At 38.6% G+C, this 21,392-nt stretch overlaps 1 protein-coding gene across 6 annotated transcripts in view; it reads right to left on the bottom strand.

Moving 5' to 3' along the window:
- The window catches only part of LOC108049688 (uncharacterized protein CG43867), a 103,310-nt gene extending 91,796 nt beyond the window's left edge, over positions 1-11,514 (bottom strand). For 2 of the 6 annotated variants that reach the window (XM_017130948.2, XM_017130949.2), the window contains exon 1: positions 10,470-11,514. The gene's annotated coding sequence lies outside the window, so the exon portion shown is untranslated. The remainder of the gene's footprint in view (positions 1-10,469) is intronic. The other 4 variants (XM_017130951.2, XM_017130952.2, XM_017130950.2 and 1 more) reach the window with 3 other exon arrangements.
- Positions 11,515-21,392: the final 9,878 nt, after the last annotated feature.

Below are 21,392 nucleotides of genomic sequence, written 5' to 3'. Positions count from 1 at the left end.
AGCATTTATATGCTCAAATTAAATGTTCACATGGTTACACTTCGAGTGTTAAACTGTACTTTGGTCACACTTCGTGTGTATGACTGTACTTTGCGATAGAACTTTCGACTTACGGCGTCTTTTGAAACCGAGGAACTAAATGTTTTTGGCTAGGGTATTACGCATTTGGACACCTTTAGCGCGTCTTTTTTCCCCTTTTTTATAACCACTCCCGCAAGTATTTTATGCTTTGCTTTCTTTTCCCTCTTTTCATTCAACTATTTTTCACTCAATTCCAACGAAAAATTTATAATAAATGCCCGCGCACATGTGATGTCGCGCATTTTAATTGGTCTTTGCCACAATAACTCCGAAAGGGGGTTTTACGGGGGCAGAGAGCTATAGAACCCAGACAAACCGTGCTGTAAGCCCAGTCCACACACATCGGCTATACTCGTATATGCAATGTATATGTATTTCTAGCGAGGGTAGGGGGCCCTAACTCTTGGGTGCGACTGTCGTCTTTTCTCCTCGTTTTGTTTTTCGCGGTTTCTCCTTGTAAAACGGTTGTCATTCTGCAGTTGTTGTTTATGCTAGTTGGTAAGCACTTTTAAAAGGGGTTTCGGGTGTCGGGGGTGCCCCACCATGACCTACGTGTCAGGCAAAGAGACTTACAACAAAGCACCGACTTGCGACTAACGACTTGGGGTCTAGATCAACTGGATATATCTTCGCCCATATGTGTAATTCGCTTCTTTTCCAGTATGAGAAGGTGTACAGTTCGAAATAATAGCACCATTACGGACGAGAACATAAGCTTAAATAAAAAAATAAAAGAAAATGTGACTTTGTTTAATAACGATTTATTTAAGGATCCTGGAATAATTTATATATTGTTGGGCAGGTCGATAAAAAACATTTGTTCTACGACTTTTTGTAAAACTTAATGGGGAATTCAGCTTTAAAAACATTCTATTTAAAAAGTGTATTTATTTAGTCGAATATTTAATAATTTTTCCTTACAAAATTTTTTATCACCATTTTTTTTACCTCGTTAAAAGTTTTTTGTTTGATTCAAAAGCAAGCAGCATGTTGCCGAACTGGTTATGTTTTAAAAAGTCGTTATGATTACTTCTTTTTTTAAATGATTGATTAGTTCAACAAATTCAACAAACATATTTGAATGCTTCCAAAGTAATAATCTATTTTAATTTAACCAATTTGTTGTATCTTGAGTAAGAATAATACTCCAAAATTTCCAAACTAAACTTTAAACTTTAAGCAAACCAAACTATACTCTGTGCTATTTTATCACTCAAGCTCTAAAAGTGCGGCTCCCAAACAAACCGTTAACTGTTGGACAAACTCTTAACCAGATACTGGTCATCGAGACAGACAAAAACAATCCTACCAACTTTAAAACAACCAAATAAAAGCAACAAAAAAAAAAACAAGCAAAACGAAAAAAACAACAAAAAGCGGAAAAAATAAGAAAAACAAACCGGTTCGCCACCCGCTTTGAAAACTTCCAACGAACAACAAGAAAAACAACATGTTGCTTCTAATGAGACCACAGCAAAAACAACAACAGCAGCAAACAAAAAGTGTCAAAAAATAAGCAGCTAATTAAGAGGCATGACCGTTGGCCATTTTAGAGACCCCACAATCAGAATCAGAAGCAGAAACCCCAGCAGAACAACTTCGACCTTCGCATGGACCAGTTTTTTTTCTCGTGTGTTTGTGCTCCAAAAAGGGAGGAGCAACCTGAAAATTTAGACACATTTTATGGAGCGGGTGTCGACTGCAATTGCTTGGCAAAAAAAATATACATGAAAACACCTAGAAAGGGGGGTTACTTTGGCTGGACGAAGACGGCTATACCCTTAATTACTCTATCTTCACAACAGATTGGTCTTAATCAGTTTGAAAAGAAAAAAAAAAATATATAGAACTAAGGAATAAAGAATTCTTTCAATAAAACATATTAATGAGATGTACATTATATCAAAAGAATTTTTTTAATTTTCAAAAAAATTTATTGATTATAAAAAAAATATTTTCAAATAATAATAAGTTTTTAATCACTCAAATGAACTTTTGTATTTAAATACGATTAGTACCTTTACTCAGTCATATTTGCCCGCTGAAAGAGTGTGAAGCCAACGAAAATTCAGCAAGATTAAGATCTAAGTCCGACTCAGGTGCTCGGTAATTCCCTTGCACACAACACTGACCTACATCCACCTGAGTTCGGTTGAGTTTGGCTTTAGTTTTCGTTTACTCGGGTTGTTCAGAGGTCTCCACGAGCGGTTCCAGCGTTTCGAGTGCCGCAAAGTTACGAGTGTTTGACAATTGGCTTCTGCTGGATTTTGTGTGTGTGTGTGGGGGGCATTACAATACTTATGATTCGCAATCGCTTTAATTAAATTTGCAAGGTTTATACAGGAAGCAGGAGGCCAGAGGGGAGCTCCATACAGTTGACTTTACGACTTGCATTTAATTAAAGCCAATTAAAAGCCAATTCTGTAGAGTAGAGAGGTGTGAAGAATAAAAGGAACGGCGGAATTTGGATTAAAGAGCTCAAATCGGTGACTTGCAAAGAGTATCCGAATTTAAGATAACCGCATTAAAGTACTTCACAAACAACAAATGCCACCAGTTTGACCCTCATATTATTTAGATTTCTAACAATCACTAATTGGTTAAATAAAGATGATAATAATAGAAATTCCTAATATAGAAATATCAAAACCCATTACAGAAATCACTGCATTCTCCAATTACAAGCAATTGGAATCGATTCAGCTAATCGATCCAGCCATTCGGTTAACCCTCCCTCAATTTATTTACTTTGAGTGACAGCCCATATGAACTTCGTATGGAATGGCGGGTATACAATGATGTGTCATAAAGTGAAGTTATCTTAATTAAAATGCAGCAACAACACACATCAACAATAAGTGTTATTTGCGCAAAATAACTATAATAAAAAACAAGATATGGAAAAGCAGACGGAGACTTTGACTCCTCATTTGAATGCAGTGTTTTTCCCTTTTTTTTAACTTTAATAAACAAATCGAGGGGCATGCTTATGAATAAAAATTATACAAAGGGGAGCCAGGGGAACATGGGGGACGATAAAATGACCAAGACGGAAAAGAAAAGAAAGTCCCTACAACAAGTTGTAAAAAAAAACAACAATTGTGACAACTGCGCACAGCAAACAACAAAAAAAACAAACAAGAGAAGAGGCAATATTTACAAAAATAGTGGAAAAAGTCAATGTACTGCATAAAACAATAAAAGTTGTTATAAGTAAACTGTAAATGTAACTCTCTTTGCTCAGTTACTCTCAGCAGTTACATTTGGGAGAGAGTCAGCTGTTTGCGTTTAACAGAGCTCTGTACTTCATTCGAGATTTACAGTGAACTAAAATTACACCAACTGAAATAGTCAAGGAACAGTAACCTCTACTACTATAGCTCAAATATTTTTTCATTTTGAAGAAACTTACGAGAAATAACCTGTTTCAACATTTCATAGTTCTACTGTATCTTGCCGACTTATGATGTCAAATGAAAATCACCGTGGGTCTGGGGCATGGAAATGGCAAACAAGAGTAGGTGGCGCAAACGTTTTTGCCTGGCAACACAAACAAAATCTTTTAACAACTTGCGGCCGAATCAATAAATAATGTTTACAAATTCATTTCGTTTCTCAGCTTTTAGTTGTTTCGCTCGTTTCTGTTTGTATAAAAATAGCATGCAATTGTTTTAGCATGAAATACGAGGGGAGTGGAAGGTGGGTGTGGTTGTCATAAAAAACCAAAGCGACTCAAGTGGAGTGCAATTGACGCCATCGATTAAACAAGAATGGAAATCACTTTGTGCTTGGTGCCTGTGTCTTATAAAAATAGGAAAAATGAGGCACGCATTGGAAAAGCTGTGGGCACAGCAAAAATATTCGAGTGTGGCATCTTAAGTGCCGGCTGAAAAAGAGAAATACAGTGAAGTTGGTATAATTGTTACGATTGGCTGTTTTTTCACAAAGTATTTAAATATTAAATTTTTTTTAATTTTTATCATAATAAGTAAATTTAAAAAATGGAGTTACAAAAAGAAATGAAAATTGTAGCCAATGAAAAATATAAAAATTATAGTTTAAATTGTATAAACTTTAGAGTTTACCTCACATTAGCTAATAATACTTTGTTTATTAATTCGACAATATTTATGAATGGCAAACATTGGAAAAAATACCCCACAGGAAACATCAGAAATTATCATATTGGTAATGGGAGGAATAAATATAAATATTCGGATAAACAATTTGTCTGAACGATATCTGGAACGTGCAAAACTATTATTTCAACCCACAATTAAAATAAAACCCATAAAAAAGGATTTCGAAAGAAGGACAAATGAGGACTTATGCGATGAGCAACTTCGCCGGAAAACAAAACTCAAACAGGGCTCCCTTGCAGCTACCTTTTATAAACCCACCCACTATCCACTCCGGTTTTCCACTTACTTCAGCATACGGTATATATGTGGCGATACACTGACAGAAATTTTAGTAATTTACATTAAAAGAACCAGGGGACCATTATCATTTTTTCTACACGAAGCTTGGCTTTGAATTGTAAAGGGTTAATTACTTATTAGAAAATACGTTTTGTTTGCATACGAATTTTTTGTTAATTAACTTTATGTCAGACCCAAGTCGTCCTTAATTTTTCTTAAGTGCGGTGGATGTCAGTAGTTGGCGAGAAAATCCAACTGACAACCCACGAATGTGGAGCAATCATAATTCCTGGATTTTATCATCACGGAAAACAAAAGGGAAATGCTCATTAAACGAGAAATGACAAGAGAAAAATGGTGGGGTCGTAAAAGGGGGCAGAGGTTGGAAAAACAAGGCCGAAGTGCAGGAAATGTCAGCGTTGACAAGAAAATGCACTCGCTACGCCAAAAGGATATACACTTGACACACACAAATACACACACATGCCAGCACATGAGCCATTAGCATATGGCTGGAAAATGGTGAGGGAAATGGGTAGTAAATGGGTGGGAAAACGGGTGAAGTGGGTGGCCAAGTGCCACTGGGGTGCATGTTTCCACAGCTTAGTCGGTGGAAAAGGCATGAAAAAGCAGGAGGTTGATTTTGTCTCATGCAAAAGGTTCAAAGTTCAAATGGGCTGAATCGAGGCCATCAATGAAAACAAACAAGCGAAGTGCTCCACGAGAAAACTGACCCAGGCAAAAACAAATATCCAGGGGACTTTCAATAGGTGACAAAAATCGATAAGTTGGCAAAATATAAACTATAAAGGAACTGACAGAGAGTAGAACAAATAGAAAAATTATTGATTTTTAAACATTTTTTTATTTCAAAATACTAACTTTAATTTATAAAATGTTAAAGGGATGTTAAGGTTTTGTTACAAACCTGATATCTTTATCAATTTGCATCCCATAAAATTTGAAACTAAAAAAAATACAGCTTACTTAGACCTCTAATATAAAAAAAACTTTGTACGAAATATCTTTTTAACATAACGAGTAGATATAGTCAAGAGCAATGAATAAATATAAAACGACCCTTGTTGTCAGCAAAAAAAAGTCCTTGGGAAGACCAGAAATACCATCCTTTTATCGATTTCGTACTCATTACATTAGTGGTGAGCTCATGAAACACGCCTCAAAGTAAGCAATATGCTCCTCCCTTTTTCCATTCTATCAATGTCAGGGTCACCAAATAAATACATGTACATAAAAAGGAAGAAACACAAACTCATACGCTGATGATGATGATGATGGCAAACAAGGTGTTTTTGTAGCCAATTGTCAGAACGATTGCCTGCATTTTTCATTTGGCCAATAATCACAACATTTACCAACACCATAACTAACATGCAATATCCGACGATGTGTTCTTTTTCCGTTTTTTCGCTAGCCATCTTGTTCGTCCTCCGGGCACCTGCTTGATTTTGTTCCGCCGTAAATTCTCATTTACACTACCATCTTCCGGAATCTGCCCCCGAAATCTCCCACACATTCCCTACCTTCCATGTTATATAGCCAGTCATTTAATCAATTATGCAAAAAACGATGTCGACGTCGACAGCGACGATGTATCGTAAAATGTTTGCCACGGTTACGGGTCTGCTTTCGCCGCAAACGTATTCGTATTCGTATCCGTATCCGTATTCGTATCCTTGCCTGTCTATATCCCCATGAACCTGCTGGCACGTTTACCTTTTCTTGTATAAATAATTAATTAAATGTACAGCAGTTTTTGGAAAACTGGCTTCGCTTTGCCCGCAGCAAGAAAGTCATAGCCCGGCGTGGGTTTTTCCGGCAGGAAAATAGAGGGCTGCCAAAGCTTCGGGGATGTGGCCCCTGTGTGTGCGACTGAAAATCGCTGTTAGACGCTCTAAGGACTCATTGAGGCAGTTAGCAAACCGCTTCGATTAAGGGCAATGCCAATGAGTGACTGATTACGAGAGGCAGAAAAGATTCGAAGTACTAGTGCCATGTGTAGTAAACACACTAGTTACTTAGGTTCCGTTTGACCAAGACAGAAAGTAATAATTAATGTTATATTAGACGTTTAACGTCAGTGACACACAGAAAATAAATAGACCAATACTAATCTAAATAGATAATTGCACTGTTAATGTGGATATTAATCGTTGACAAAAAACAAAAGAGATATGCTTTTCTAACTTCTTCTTTACCTTTCAAATGCATGAGCTCTTTAAATACAAAATGTGATCGATTCTAGTTTATAAAATAGTCGTATACTAACTTATGACTTGATACGCAAATTTATGAATTTATAGCTTTAAGTGCCATAATGGCTTTGGAGCCCAAAACCACCCAGCTCAGTAAAATCCATTTCGGATAAGACTGGTTTCCCAACGATATCTGCAATATATCCCCATTGCGAACTCCCCGAAGCTCACTGCAAATCGCTCCAAACTCAAGAGTTTCGTGCCGCGAAGCACTTGAGCCCAGGCTGGATAAATATGTGGATATATACGAAGGAACAGAGGGACTGTTGGCCAAAATTGGCCAAGTGAGGCAATATCACGTATTCGCCCCGTTTGCCAAGTGAGCTTGAGAGCCAGTCGCAGTCGCATTTTGGAGAAACACCAAGAAAAATGTATAATTTTTTTATATTTCTTCGTTAAGAAGATGAGGCACATGAAATTAGCTAAGTAAATCGCCAGCGCCTTCGAATGTTATATACAAAAATTGTTTTCATTTTTAATTTTTCCAATCATTTTTTTACTTTTACAACAGTTCTTAACGGAGTATTCATTCCTCAGAAACCATGATTTGAATAGGGAAATAGCTAGAAAAAATGATGTTGAAATGTTGATCTTATAACATGCAAGATGATCTAAGTTTCTTTCTGTGCAAAAAACAGCGACAGTCTCGGTTTCGGTTTCGCTGGCTAGTTATTTCCGTGGGGTCTGATTGCAGACGAAGGGCGTGGCAAATCTGTGCACACAATGGGCACAAAAAGAGGGTGATGTTCCCGGCAGAACCCAAAATAATCTACGGCAATTACATATGGCAGGCAATAAACTTGGTCAAGTCTAAAAACAACCACTGAACGACTGCCAACTGCGGTCGTAGGTGGTTTGGTGTGTTTTTCTTTTTTTTCTTTTTGGGTGGTGCAGTGCTTGTGTGTTGCAGTGGGGAAATGGGGAAAAGTGCTCTTGACATGTTTTTATTAAAGTTTCCTACGTTTCCGGCCACGTCTGCCAAGGCAAAAAGGATGAGAACAAAAAAAAAATTCCACCACAAAACAAAAATAAAACCGTCTCGAGCTGGTTTTTCCCCTACCCTATTCAAATTCCAAAGTTAGTTCCTGATACCCTTCATGTAGCCATATGATTAAACTTTTATACAATTATTTGCTTGCTTGAAAGTTTGGAACATATGGAAATAAATAGTTGTAATAGTAATGATGTATTTTGTCCGCTCAAGAGAGCGTCCACATTGGGAACGACCTAAATGTTTAATAAACTTATATCTTTCCTATATATAAATAAATTATTATTATGTATAAATTATTTTAAAATACCTATAACCGTGCCACATTTTATTTCGATTAAAATAAAAAAGTATCAAAGTATAAAATTAATTTATCTCATAGATCAAAATATATCCTTCTGAAGAACTGCGTGCTGAACTAGAATAGATAATTGTATATATCTGAATAAGCAATATTGGCTGTTCCATTTAAGATAAATCATCAAAATATTAAAATCTTTTCTTATCATCCTTTCTAACTATCTCCCTAAAACCAGTTTTTAAGGGTATTCACTGTGCCTAGAAACTATTTTCAGCATTTCACTCTAGTTTTTGGTTTAGTTTCTTGAATATTTTTGTTGGTGGCCAAGTTATGTTTATGTTGCGTGCGTGCTTAGTTCATAGAATTGCTATTTGAGGTTTGCATTCAGATGTGGCTCCGAAAAAAATGCACTTCATTCGGCCCAAGTTTCGGGTACAAGTGCATGGGGTTTCTGTCGAATTTTCTGCATCTCCTCGAGTGCAAAATTTGACCCATATTGAGAAAAAACTGCAAAGATTTCACACTTCTATTCATAAAAACAAGCTGCAGACCGAAGAACAATGAAAAACCAAACCAATTATTCGCTGCAAATTTCCAATTTCGGATTTGGCCTTTTCCTGGCGAAAGCTTCAATTTGGGACTGAGAAATGGGAAAATGCAGCAGAAAGTGTTGAAGTGCTTTTCCAGGGAGTAAAGAACAAAGCGAGCAACTTGAACAAAACAAAACCGAAATAAAAACTTGGTGACAAAAACAGCAGCAAAAAGGGGGCGGAAGTGGGCTAATGTAGGGACATTGTAGGTGAAAACAGCAGGAAAACCGACACAGTCACGTATCCACGTGTTGGCAGAACCCACGAAAAAGTTCATGGGGGCGGAAAAGCCGGGGAAAACGCACTGAAGGCGCCAACGGTAAATGCACTTTGAATGACGAAGTTTACTTGTCACTGGGGACAAGGAAAATAGATGAAAAGGATTCCGATTGCAGTGGAGGATGTCCAAAGAATGGTAATTGCAAGGACACTGTAACGAATGATTAAAAACTTTAAAAATACATAAAATTGAATGTTTAATGTTAATAAAATTACTCTTTGAAACCAAATTGTGCTAAAGCCTTTATTAATTACGAGAAAAACAAAATACATGACACTTGCAAAAACAAATCACTATTAAAACATCTCGAATAAATAAAAAAAGAATCAAATTGATAAAGAGGAGGAATTCGAATTCCGGAATCCGGAATCCGAACCTACCCCATTGGAGCATGAAATATCAAATCAACAGCCAAAGAAATAAGTCAGTAAGGGAAGGAAGAAGGGTTTGGAGGCCCGGGAATCTAGCAGCACCAAATTAACATAAATTCCGTAAGGGCAAAACAAAAGGTAAAAAAATTGCTACTTACACAACTCATGAGGGCGATGGGGAGGAGTGGGGAACTGGGGTTTTTGGGTGGGAAAATACAAGTAGGCAAGCTAGAAGTCGAAGCTAGTTGCAAAAAGTTCAACGACAGCAGACAGACGCAAAAGCGACAACAAATAAAACAACATGGACACCGAATGGGCGGCGGAGGGAGTGACGGAAGGCGGCGGTAACGGTACCAAGGGTGCGGATGGTTCCTTTTTGGAAAGGAAAAACAGACCGTTGTTTCCTATGTCTACAGTGTCGCTTTCCCAACTATTCCCACAAGAAAAATCAATGGAATTGTTTGGTATATTGCGCCATGTTTGACTCACACCGCCCACAATGTCAACCCGCCTGCAAAACCACCCACTTGCCCATCACACTTGCGGTCAATATAATAGCAATAGGGGTTCTGTGTTGTTCAAGTATAAGCCACTTTACAAAAAAAATTGTGTTTGAATTACAAGAACCTTTGTTGCCTGTTATCGGTAAACTTGTCAAATTTCTGAAAAACTAAATGCACATTTTAAAGGCCTTAAAACCTATTCTTTCATCTGGTAAGGTAAACTTATTTAGATAACTTCCAACTTAGGACCAACTGTAAGATAATATTAAAGTCAAGTTTGTTCATAAACCAATTTAAATGATTTTTTTTGTAAATAAGAAGACGCTATCATGACTTTTATTTAGCATTTTGCTAAATCCTATAATTTTTTCCCTTGCTGTACCGCTGTTTCTATTTCTTGATTTGTTTTGTCGCGAATGTATGCTTTTTTTCTTGTTTCTTTTTATTTTTGTTTTCTTTTTGTTTTCGTTTTGTTTTGGCAAATTAGGCGAAGACAAATCAAGTGATTTCCCCCCCCGGTCTCACCACTTTTTATCGTTGACATACTTATTGAAAGCACTGAGTGAAAGAGGGAAGAGCGAAAGAGACGGATGATGTCATGATGCCGCGATCAAGGATCAGGCAGACAAACACAAACAAAAACAAACCAACTCACCTGTCTCTTTCTAACAGCTGTTAGTTGTTGCTGCAGCTTTTCGCTCCTTCTTTAACAGCTTCATCATCGCCTCGCCTTTCATCATCATCGCGAATGTGAATTTTCCGCATGGGAATTTTTCTCTGCCGCTGCCGCCGTTGACGTCGACTGCACACGTGACTGCGCAAACTCTTCTTCTTCTTCTTTCAGCTTCGCCTTTCTTGCCTTTGCTTAGTTGTTGCTTTGGTTTTTGTCTTTCGCTGCCTCACTTGCTTTTGTTGTTGTTGTTGACGTTGTTGCTTAACGGTGAATGCTCTGTGGCTTTTGTTTTGTTTTTTCGACACTTATTTATTTTATCGCCTGCCGCATTGTATTAATTTTGCTTTTTGGCCGAAAAATAACTTAAACAGCTGTCGCCACACTCAGTTGTTGTTCTGCACTTGCCTCTTGCTTCTTCTTGCACTCGCGCACTTGTTGTTGTTGGGATAGGCTTGGCTTGGCTTGGCTTTGGTTTCTGTTGCTGCAACAAGCACTCGCAAAAACAACAAAAAAAAAAAGACCGATTACCAACAACAATAATTAATTCAAATTGGGGAACGAACGCGAATTAAACAAAAATCACGGACCGCGGAACCGACAATTTTTTTTTTTTTTTAATTTGGTCCTTGTTTAGCGAAGCAAATGGTCGCAATTTGATCTTGCAATGGCCAGATACACTCCAGTATTTAACCGAAATTCGCGCGCGGCGAACCGGTGTGATAAAACCACCGAACTTGACGCGAAGAGGAGTAGAGGTGGAGAAACATCGATGCCAACATCGATGGCACCGATGTTTTGAAAATATCGGTGCTATCGATGTTTGGCCGTGCACAATCGATGTATTTCCATTTCTAACGGGTCTCTCCAGTTGTTCATGTGAACAATTTTACTCCAGTTCTTACGCACTCTGTTATTTTTCACTTCATTTCTTATGCGCTTTCAAAGATGAGGCAGCACTGAGTGCAAAATGAGTGGTGCCCGTAGGCACGACGTAGCTTTGTAGTGGCAGAGTGCCTACATGAGCGGGACTGTTAACTGGAGTGAAGGAAACAAACAATGCCATAGAGCCACTAACAGAAATGTTAAGTTAGCGCAAGAGAGCGGCCTGTTAATTTAGCAGACAATTATGTTTAATGCAAGACCGTTGCAGTTTGAATGCGGTTTTGGGTTTAAAATTATAAAGCAATTAAAACGGTTATACAGCTGGAACAGAAAACTAGCACAACATTTTTTGTTTAAACAAATGGTTTAAATAAATGCTTAAACGGCAAAATGGACAGGAAAACAAAACCAAAGAAGGCAAATTTCGAAGCTTTAACAAAAATATATTCTATTCATCAATTCTGTGTATATGCGAATTTTCAGATATCTTTTTCGATCTATTGAAATGAACATTTTCAAACGCTTTTTTTATACTCGTGCAGAAGGTATTATAATTTCAGTCAAAAGTGAAGGGCACATTTACGATATATATTCTTGATCAGCATTGCCAACATTACTGTCTAGCCAAGTCCTTCTGCCCGTCTATCCGTCCGTCGGTCTGTCCGATTCTACGACCCTAAAAAGAATATATATTCTTGATCAGCATTACCAGGTGAGGCGATATAGCCATGTCCGTCTGTCCGCTTTATACGCAAACTGGTCTCTCACTTTTAGAGCTATCTGGTTTGTTTCTACTCTTAACTTAAATTGTTTCAGAAAATGAATACAATGCAATTGCTTCGTTCTGTGGAAAATATACACCCCTCAACAACTTTTGTAGGCTTTCCCAGGGAGGCGGTGAAAAAGGTGGCTTTTCAACCCCACTTCACTTCCTCCCGGAGCAATTAACGGGATTCCGATGCGTCTGGCCGTCTGCAGAGTGCAGACTGTGACGGGAAATTTCAAAAATTTCAATTCACAAAAATTCATAGGAATGCGCTTGACTCTCACATGTGTGTGTTTGTGCCTTCTAGCCGAGTGTTTGTTGTCCAGTCGATTCAGTCCATCCGAAGTTTGCCATCCAACCTGTGTGCCTTCCCCACTTGTTTTTCTGTCTGCGTGTTCAACGGCAGCAGGTGCAAGTGCTGCTGCAATCAAAGAGTCGACCCCTTTAAGGATATCCACAAACGAATGTAGGCTCAGCTGGCCTTAAAGGAGGAAATCGAGAAGAACAGCCAAGTACCCCATACGATACTAAAAAAGTTAATTAATTGCAATTTGGTAACACTGATTAAGTATTTCAACCAACACTGTCGTTCTGAGAATTTAATCAAGGCATTTAGAAAAGACGGCAAAGATTTATTAATTGACGAAATATACCAAACTACTACTACTACTGAATGTGAATAATTTGAATAATACATTTACCAGGCCTATTTCTTTAGATTTAAAGAAAACAAGGCAAGCAGTTTCTCAACACTGTACGATTTCATAGATACAAAGAGGAAAGTATGTAATATGGAATAAGAATAGCAGAATAATAACAGATAGAAAGATATATAAATATAAGGCATATAGGCTATAAAAACCATATAATGTATATGAGCGTGGGATTTGGAAAATAATATTTTAATCTGCAGGTAAATGATGATGCCTAATCCTTTACAATCAGTTTAAAGTAGCATAAAAACCTTAAAAATATATATTGCAGGGTATGAGATGTAAGATGGAATGGCTAAGTAAAATAATTCGAGGGGTATTTAAAAACTACATTCGTTTTCCAAAGTTCCCCTGCCACTTCTGCCCATTAGGTTGACTCCTGGCTTCCTCGGGATAGTCATCTTTTCACCCTCTTTCCGGGGAGCTGGGGATGCTGAAAATGCAGTCGCAGTTGATGGCCATCAAGTGGACCATGGCCAAAGTGATTACACGTGCCCATAAACAACAAAGCAACCCCCTGGGTGGTTAAAGTCAGGCAAACAGGCAAACGGGAGACAAAGCATGGCATCAGGACATCACAGGACATCACAGGACGCCCGTTCTATAGAGATTGAGGTGGTGTCATGATCAGCTGTGATTGGGTGTGTGTGCCGCACGCTGTGGAATTTATGGCCCGGACTTCAGTTTTAATTTAGCCAGGTGCAAGATTACCCAGATAATCAAGCTGTCTTTGACCAGGTCCACGAGCTCCAGCCCTGCACTAAAATAAATAACGAAGATGTTTTTTCGTTAAAGTAGGACACATATTAAAAAAATTTTTTTTTCATTTGCTGTATTTTTTATAAAAAATAAGCATGCGACCCATACATATAATTTTATATATTATATTATATTAAAAATGGTTTTTAAAAATTAAATAATACTTAAATTTTTGTACATGTAACATATGTACATGTATTCATTTCAGTGTACTGCTTGAGATAGTCCTAAGTTCAACTTGTATAGTGGGGCGAAAAAGGAGGATAAAATGCTGAGGACACGACAGCGACAAAGTCAATAAATTCTGTAGCACTGGATTGGCCCCCAAAGGAGCTGAACGAGGGAACTGGGAACTGGGAACTGAACACTGGGAAAGTGGGATCCTGGCCAAAGCACTGAGAGCTGAGCTGCACTCACTTAGCCGGAATGCCAGGATGCCAGAATGCCAAGCTATCTGCAGCTGCACCTGGCAAACTCCTGTCCTCAGTCTTGTCCCAGGTGTCTATTTTAGCTGCTTTTAACTTGGTTATGGCCTTGGCAATGTCTTGGCAGCTTTTAGGGATAATAACAGCAGCGGCAGGGGCTAAAGTGGACAGAAGGACATGGGATAGGGTTGGTTATACACTGATTTCAGCAATTAGATCCTGGCATTTGCCGCTTCCTAGCTGCTCCCGGCCATTATGTACATGGGAGTTACGAGCTTGTGGCCAACATTACGAGCCAAGTCAGCTAAATCCGAGGACCAGGACTAAATGTGATCACGCAAAGCGTATAAACAGGAGCAGATGGGCCAGATGGGCATCGCCACCATAAAGCATGCGAGACGTGCAAAGTGATAATCATGCGAATTCCACGGGGGCCAAATAACAGGGCCCAAACCGAGCCGTTAATACTCTAGGTTACATAAAACAGTACTCAAAAGTATTCAATTTTGTTAGGTTTTCTAATTTATAATGGGTAAATGGGCTTTATTTTCATTGAGAAACATTCGCTTTAAAATTTGTAACTAGAAAACGAAAAATTATTGTTAAATAGGTTAACGAGGTTGGCCTAAACAGTTGGTGTTGGCAGTTTTTAACCAAGAATAATTTGGCCCTGTTTTTGAAAAGAAAATTAAAAGGCCAAAAGGTCCTGATTCGGTCGAAACAAAGTAAATGGTGCAGCAGGGCACCATTTTTACCAGCTTTTGAGTACATGCCCGCTGCGTTCACTCTAACCTGGCGTATGACAGATTGTCCCCAACACATGGGGGATGTCCCCAATCCACACAACCTCCAACCCCCCACACCAACCACCCATTCGCATCCGTTTCCGGATCCGAAACCGTGTCTCCTGCCGAGTAACCCATGCGCCGTACGTGTGCCCAGCACTCATTACGAATGAAAGCCGAAAGCGAATGTGCCCAGGTGTTGAAAACAGCATTTGGAGTAGGAGGAAGTGGAAGTGAAATCAATCAGAGTTTCAATCAAACATAATATAAACGCCGAGATTTGCCCCGAACTGCACAAAATTGTTGGACAGGTGAAAAGTTTTTTAAAACTAGGAATTCGAGAATGAGAATTTTAAATTAGTTTACAGGTGCAGTAGTTTACTGTTTGTAGTGCAGCTATTTGCCAGATTTAGTGATAAAAAGATTGCTTATAACCCACAAAATGTATAGTTTAAATATAATTCAAGTCTATATTTAAATTAAGCATCTATTTGGCATCCCTTGGTATCAATACACATATTTAAGTGCTCTCCATAAATAATTGTATGTGTTTTTAAGTCTTATTGATATTATCTTCTTGAAGTCTCCTCTAAAAATCATTGATAAGCCCTATTTTGATTAGTTTAAGTGCTTAGCCCGCCTTTTTGCCGAGGGTGAAAGTAACGCCACACACTTTTCCAGTACCTTTTTCCACCATCCGCCCTGGGAAAATGTGATTTAATGGCGGCGCGTGCGTGGGTGCGTGTCATGTAGACATGGTAATTTTTCAGACAATTAAACTCACACACACACACATGATGCATAACCCACCTGCAGGTGAAATATTATTCAAAAATCCGTAACGCCTCCGAAAATGGGCGACCCTGACTCCTTGACGTAGTGGAAATTTATTAGATTTTTCGCAGCACTTAAGAAAAGCGGAGAAAACCCTTTGCCCCTCATCCCCGGAATTTTCAGAATTTTCCTTTGAACTACATTAGGAAAATCACTCGAAACTGGGACTGAAATCAACTGCAGCTGCTGGGCGAAGTGAATTGAATTTATGAACCCCCGGCTTTTCCCGCTTTTCCCTCTTTTCACTCCTTCACATGTGAGTGGGCGGCTGGGAAATGGGAGATGGGAAGGGGGCGTGTCATTAGGTGGAAAACGGAAAATGTTTTATTGCCCGTGTTTCGGCCTGTGAGTTATGTGCAGGGCTCTAACACGAGATTTACATTATGCTCGTGAGGAAATGACTTACTTTTAGCGAGAGAAACCGAATCCACAACGCATCCACACCCAGAAACCTTCTAAAGCCAGCTGATGGATAAGATTTCGGTGAATATATGATTATAGTATATACCTTTAGCCACTAAGAGCCCTAAAATTCTATGGCCTTTGCTTTTTACTAGGGTAACTTTTTGTTAAATATATAAATATTATTTAATATATATTATGCCTTACGGCATGAGTTCATTGAATTAAATTAATTGGTATTTAACAAATGTTTAACCAAGTGAAAACTACTTTTACTTTTTTGGTAATTTTTTGTAAAGTAATGTATAATTATGCTTGTGAAGTTCACCAAATAAATAAATCCTATGACCTTCCATGGCATAATGTAATTTTTTTTAAACTCCATAACTCAATTTGATGGAAATAGGGCCAATCAAAGAAGTCCCTGTTCTAAGCATACTCCCAAAAAGCTCTGAATTTTCCCCAAGTCTTTTTAGCTGGAAAATGAATTTCACCCTGTAGTCCCAAGTGCCGCCCTTTTTCATCATTTCTGCCCCATTGTCTTGAAGGAGCGGCTAAAAAGAGCGATGTCCGTTTTTTATGTTGACTGACTTTAATGAAATTAGATTGATTTTTATGCTGACGTCCAGCTGCCTTCCTCCGCTGCTCTCATTTCCATTTTTCTGCTCTTTTATGGCTACTTATTCATCAAGTTGAGCGACTGACTATATAATTTAATTTTTGTGTGTAGTAAAAATAAATTTTTGATAGATGTTCCTTTGGGGTTTTCGCCTCGAAGTTTACGACCTTTGGAGCACCTGCTTTACGACTCCTTGGTTTTTGGATCGACTCGAAACTTAAGCTCGACTTAAAGTCAGCTGCAGTTCACACTCGAGTGGAATTATTAAGCTTTATTAACCTCTTGAGCCGTCTGCCACCGCCTCTCGCCCATAAATCTGTCCTCTTGGCCAAAAGACAAGGACAATTTGCACACATGATTTTCCGCGCAGCAGAGGAGGTTCTGCTTCTGGCCAGAAACGGGCAGGAACCGGCAGTTTTGGCCAATTGGTAGACGGCAGACAAGTGTAAATTATGGCCAACATCGACGACAAACGGAGGTAAAGTGGCGGTAGAAAGGGGGCGAATATACGACAAGTGGTAGGAAAGGATAGTTTATCCGGAGAAAATGTTGGAGGAAGTTTATCGAAAATATTGAATTTCAATTATACTAGGGAATTCGAAAATTGTCAATATAACAATTGCAATACAAATGAATAAAAATAAATGCAACAATAGGATAAGAAATTAGATTAATTGACAGGGTTGCCATGCTAATGACATATGCAACCACTGCAGAGTTGTCTCTCTGATTAAACTTAATGTATTTTTTTCCAGAGTTGTCACCCCTTGTTCACATACACACCACGTACTACTCCATTCCATCGCACACACCTTACTTCTTGGTGTCTCTACCAGCGAGAGGGCCATATATTTGCACATTACACAAAAAGTTAACACGAATTACCGTTGTAAGTGTGCAGAAATTACTATTGCAACAAAATGCAGCATGTTCCTTGAGAAAGCGAGACGGCGTGAGAGACTGAGAAAGAGAGAGTGAGTGACCATAAATTTGGAAACTTAAGCTGCCCCACAGGAGAAATTTAACTGAAGTCGAGAGTTGCTGACAACGGAAAGCAAAGAGGACACGAATCGGAAATCGCCCAGATATCGAAAAAGCTATCGAGGCGTGACTGTACTTAAATTTAAATAATAAACCTCAATCTGATGATGTCCCTTTAGAAAGTCTTCTATTTAAAAAAATATATGTTTTTAATTTCCGAATCTGTGGTTACTTTGCGGCAGTCGAGGGCATTTAGTTTGGATGGCAAATCGTTTTTAGGTGCTCTATCTGCCTAAAAACTGCGGGGGTTATGGGGTTAAGGGGTCAACGGCGGGTTAAGCGGCATGGGGGTTCATTATTTTTTAACCAGTTGCGGTTTGTTCAGCAAATAATGGCTAAAACTGCGACGAATTTTGCATGGCTTTCACTCCCTGGGGAACACAAGTTGTTCAATTTGTTTTACTAATATTGAATGCACTTAAATAATTAGTCTTTCTTGCATAATTTATCACCACTTTTTTCGAGCACATTAATTGATTTTTAGACATTTGATTTATGGCACAGACATCCCATAAATTAAAAGTCTATTCCAACACATTTTTAGTTACAAATAACGCATAATAACTTCCTTAAATTCCTCAAAGCTAAAAACTTAGTTTCAACTTTAGATAATGTCAAACAACTGGTATAATTTCCAATTAGACTCCTTGAAGAGATCAAGCGTTCGGTAAAGGGAATCAGGACATCAAGTTAGCTCCTTGCAACTGCGAAGTTAAGTCCCTGATAAATAGACGTTGCTCCGCATTAGAGACCCAGAACTAATCCTATTTCCCTGGCTCTCCACAAAGGGAATTGCGCTGCAGGCGAGCGAAGGCTTAAGTCTTTTGGGGGCGGGAAAAGCGGCTGGGAAAGCCAGGGAAATCCAGGCGGGGGGATGAGACTGAGGGGCAGAGGGCGGCCAAAGCGTTCACGTTGTGCATATGCATGGCATGTAATTTAATATTTTATGGCATACAATTAGGCGCAATGCAAATGCCCCGAGCCACATGCAACTTGCTACGTGAGACGCCGAGGAAGTGCCGAGGAAATCCCTCCGTTTTCCATCCAGCTGCAGCTGTTATTAGTTATGTTATGTCGGTGGCAATTAGCCGAAATAATTTGTAATCTTATTAGCCCACACACACACAGGGAGATATTTAAAGTCGGCTCCAAGCATCCAAGCACTGCGGATCCTTGCGCCTTTGTGCGCCACATAATTACATGCATTGCAAATTATAGTTTAATCTCCGAGGCCTTTCCCACTAAAATCCCATTTTCTGCACTTGCCTGAGGGCCTTCTCCCCATTTGCCAAACTATTTATTTCGGGGTCCTAACATCGTTATGGCTGCGAAATTAATTTCAAATCAATCAACAAACATAATGGGCTTAAGTAAATATTTATGCTACTTAGCCATGACAAGATTTTCCCACACAAAACCATAAGTGCGCGTATGTATAAGCACACAACCGAATTATATATTTATGCATTCCAGATGAAGTTCGTTTGTGGCAGCTGTTTAAGCAATGCCAAGGCTTTAATTAATGCACACCAGTTTCATACACGAAAGACCAATATATTGGTCTTTGCATACACCCATCAATCAAATTCTAATTCTCTCAAGCTAATTGCTTAATTTCCTTAAATCAGTTAACATAAATTTCAAGACAACAATATGTACTTACTCCATTTACTCATTCTGTATTTTGAGATTTGGCAATTTTACATTGATATATTTTGTGACCCATTTTCATGTTAAATATTTATAAGTTTCTAAACACTTGTTAAAAGGTTACCCCCAATTGGACTTCCAGAATCCATAACCTAACCAAATTTACTCCGATCTTAAAGTGGCATACCTTTACGGACTTGTGGTTTGATTCTCTAAAAATCTGCATTCAAAATTTTCATTTTAGCGTGGATCAACTTTTTGACCCATTTTCATGTTAGTTATCTGTGAGTTTTCGAGGAGTTGTAAAAAGGTGACCCACAATAGGAATTCCAGAGGCCATAACTTGACCAAATTTAATCCGATTTCAAAGCGGCATACCTTTACGGACTTGTGGTTTGATTCTCTAAAAACCTGCATTCAAAATTTTCATTTTAGCGTTGATCAACTTTTTGACCCATTTTCATGTTAGTTATCTGTGAGTTTCCGAGGATTTGTAAAAAGGTGACCCACAATAGGACTTCCAGAGGCCATAACTTGACCAAATTTAATCCGATTTCAAAGCGGCATACCTTTACGGACTTGTGGTTTGATTCTCTAAAAACCTGCATTCAAAATTTTCATTTTAGCGTTGATCAACTTTTTGACCCATTTTCATGTTAGTTATCTGTGAGTTTCCGAGGATTTGTAAAAAGGTGACCCACAATAGGACTTCCAGAGGCCATAACTTGACCAAATTTAATCCGATTTCAAAGTGGCATACCTTTACGGACTTGTGGTTTGATTCTCTAAAAATCTGCATTTAAATTTTTGATTGTACCTTGATAAATTTGTTGACCCATTTTCATGTCAGTTATTTCGGATGACTTGTAACTTTAATCCATTTCAGTGGTTTCATTCTCTAAAAATGCATTCAAATTTGTAATTTTAACGTTGAATACAGTTTTTCATGTCAGTTAAAAGAAAAATCGGCTTATAAGTGCTTAGCTGAACTAGCCTGGGTTCTGGGATCCATCACACGTTTGGAGTATCCTGCCACATCCTTCACGCCCTATGTGGCCCAGCAAACCGATTGGCACTCTATCTGACTGCTATCTGGCATCTTCATTTGGGCACTTCATCAGCTGGGGGACAATGTCAGATGCAAGACAATGGCTCCCCCCTTGCTACGCCCATGCATGTAGCAGTTAATTTATGTTGAGCTCGCAGGAGAGCCCAAGGATTCCAAGGATCTGAAGGAGGCTCACGTCGAACGGTAAATGTTTATGACGCACTCGAAATTGTCTATCAAGTTCAGCTGACGTCGTTGCCATAAAATGTCACTTCTGCCGCCTGGTGTGTATCCTTGTGTATAAGGATATGGGGCAGGTCCTGGCAGCGCCTCTTTAGCCGCCTAGAAACTTTCGCCCGGCTCTTGTTCTTATGATTGAATATTTAATTCAATATGTCGCGAGGCCATTTCGTTGAGAGTTCTTTACGATGCCGCCAGGACTTTTCGTCCTTGGCCGCCTGGTGCGTTCCTAATTAGAAGCTGGGCCATAAACATTTTATGTGCCCCAGCCGAGAGGCAAACCAATCTAATCGAAACTTTTCCCAGTCAGAAATTGCGGCTTGGGCATTTAGGTAGCAGGTGTCAAGAGGGACCAACAAATATATTTCACTTGTTTCCCAGTTTGAATTTTAAGGTGCTTTGTTCATTTCATAATTATAATTTTAGTTTATCTGTTGTCTTATTTTTAATCCAATCTGCAAGGATAACTTTATAATTATACTTAGTATTATGTTTTAGTTATATATCATTTGATTGTTCTGTACAGGTTTTTCAAAGTCACTCTTTTAATATTACTCTTACAAAACCACAATTCAGAATGTCCCAAAGCATTTGTACATTGCCCAGTGAGCGGTGCGTATTTTATATAAATGTTTCCCTCATAAATGTTTCATTAAAATTTGGTTCAATTGTTTTATGACCGGCTCAAAAACAAAGCCAAAAAGTGGACAAATTATAATGAAAAGAAGTAGCAGAAGTCTG

This window comes from Drosophila rhopaloa, unplaced genomic scaffold (assembly GCF_018152115.1).
Source record: "Drosophila rhopaloa isolate 14029-0021.01 unplaced genomic scaffold, ASM1815211v1 contig_3, whole genome shotgun sequence".
NCBI lineage: Eukaryota > Metazoa > Arthropoda > Insecta > Diptera > Drosophilidae > Drosophila > Drosophila rhopaloa.
Note: the sequence above shows the minus strand (reverse complement) of the source record. Positions and strands in the feature narration are given on the sequence as shown.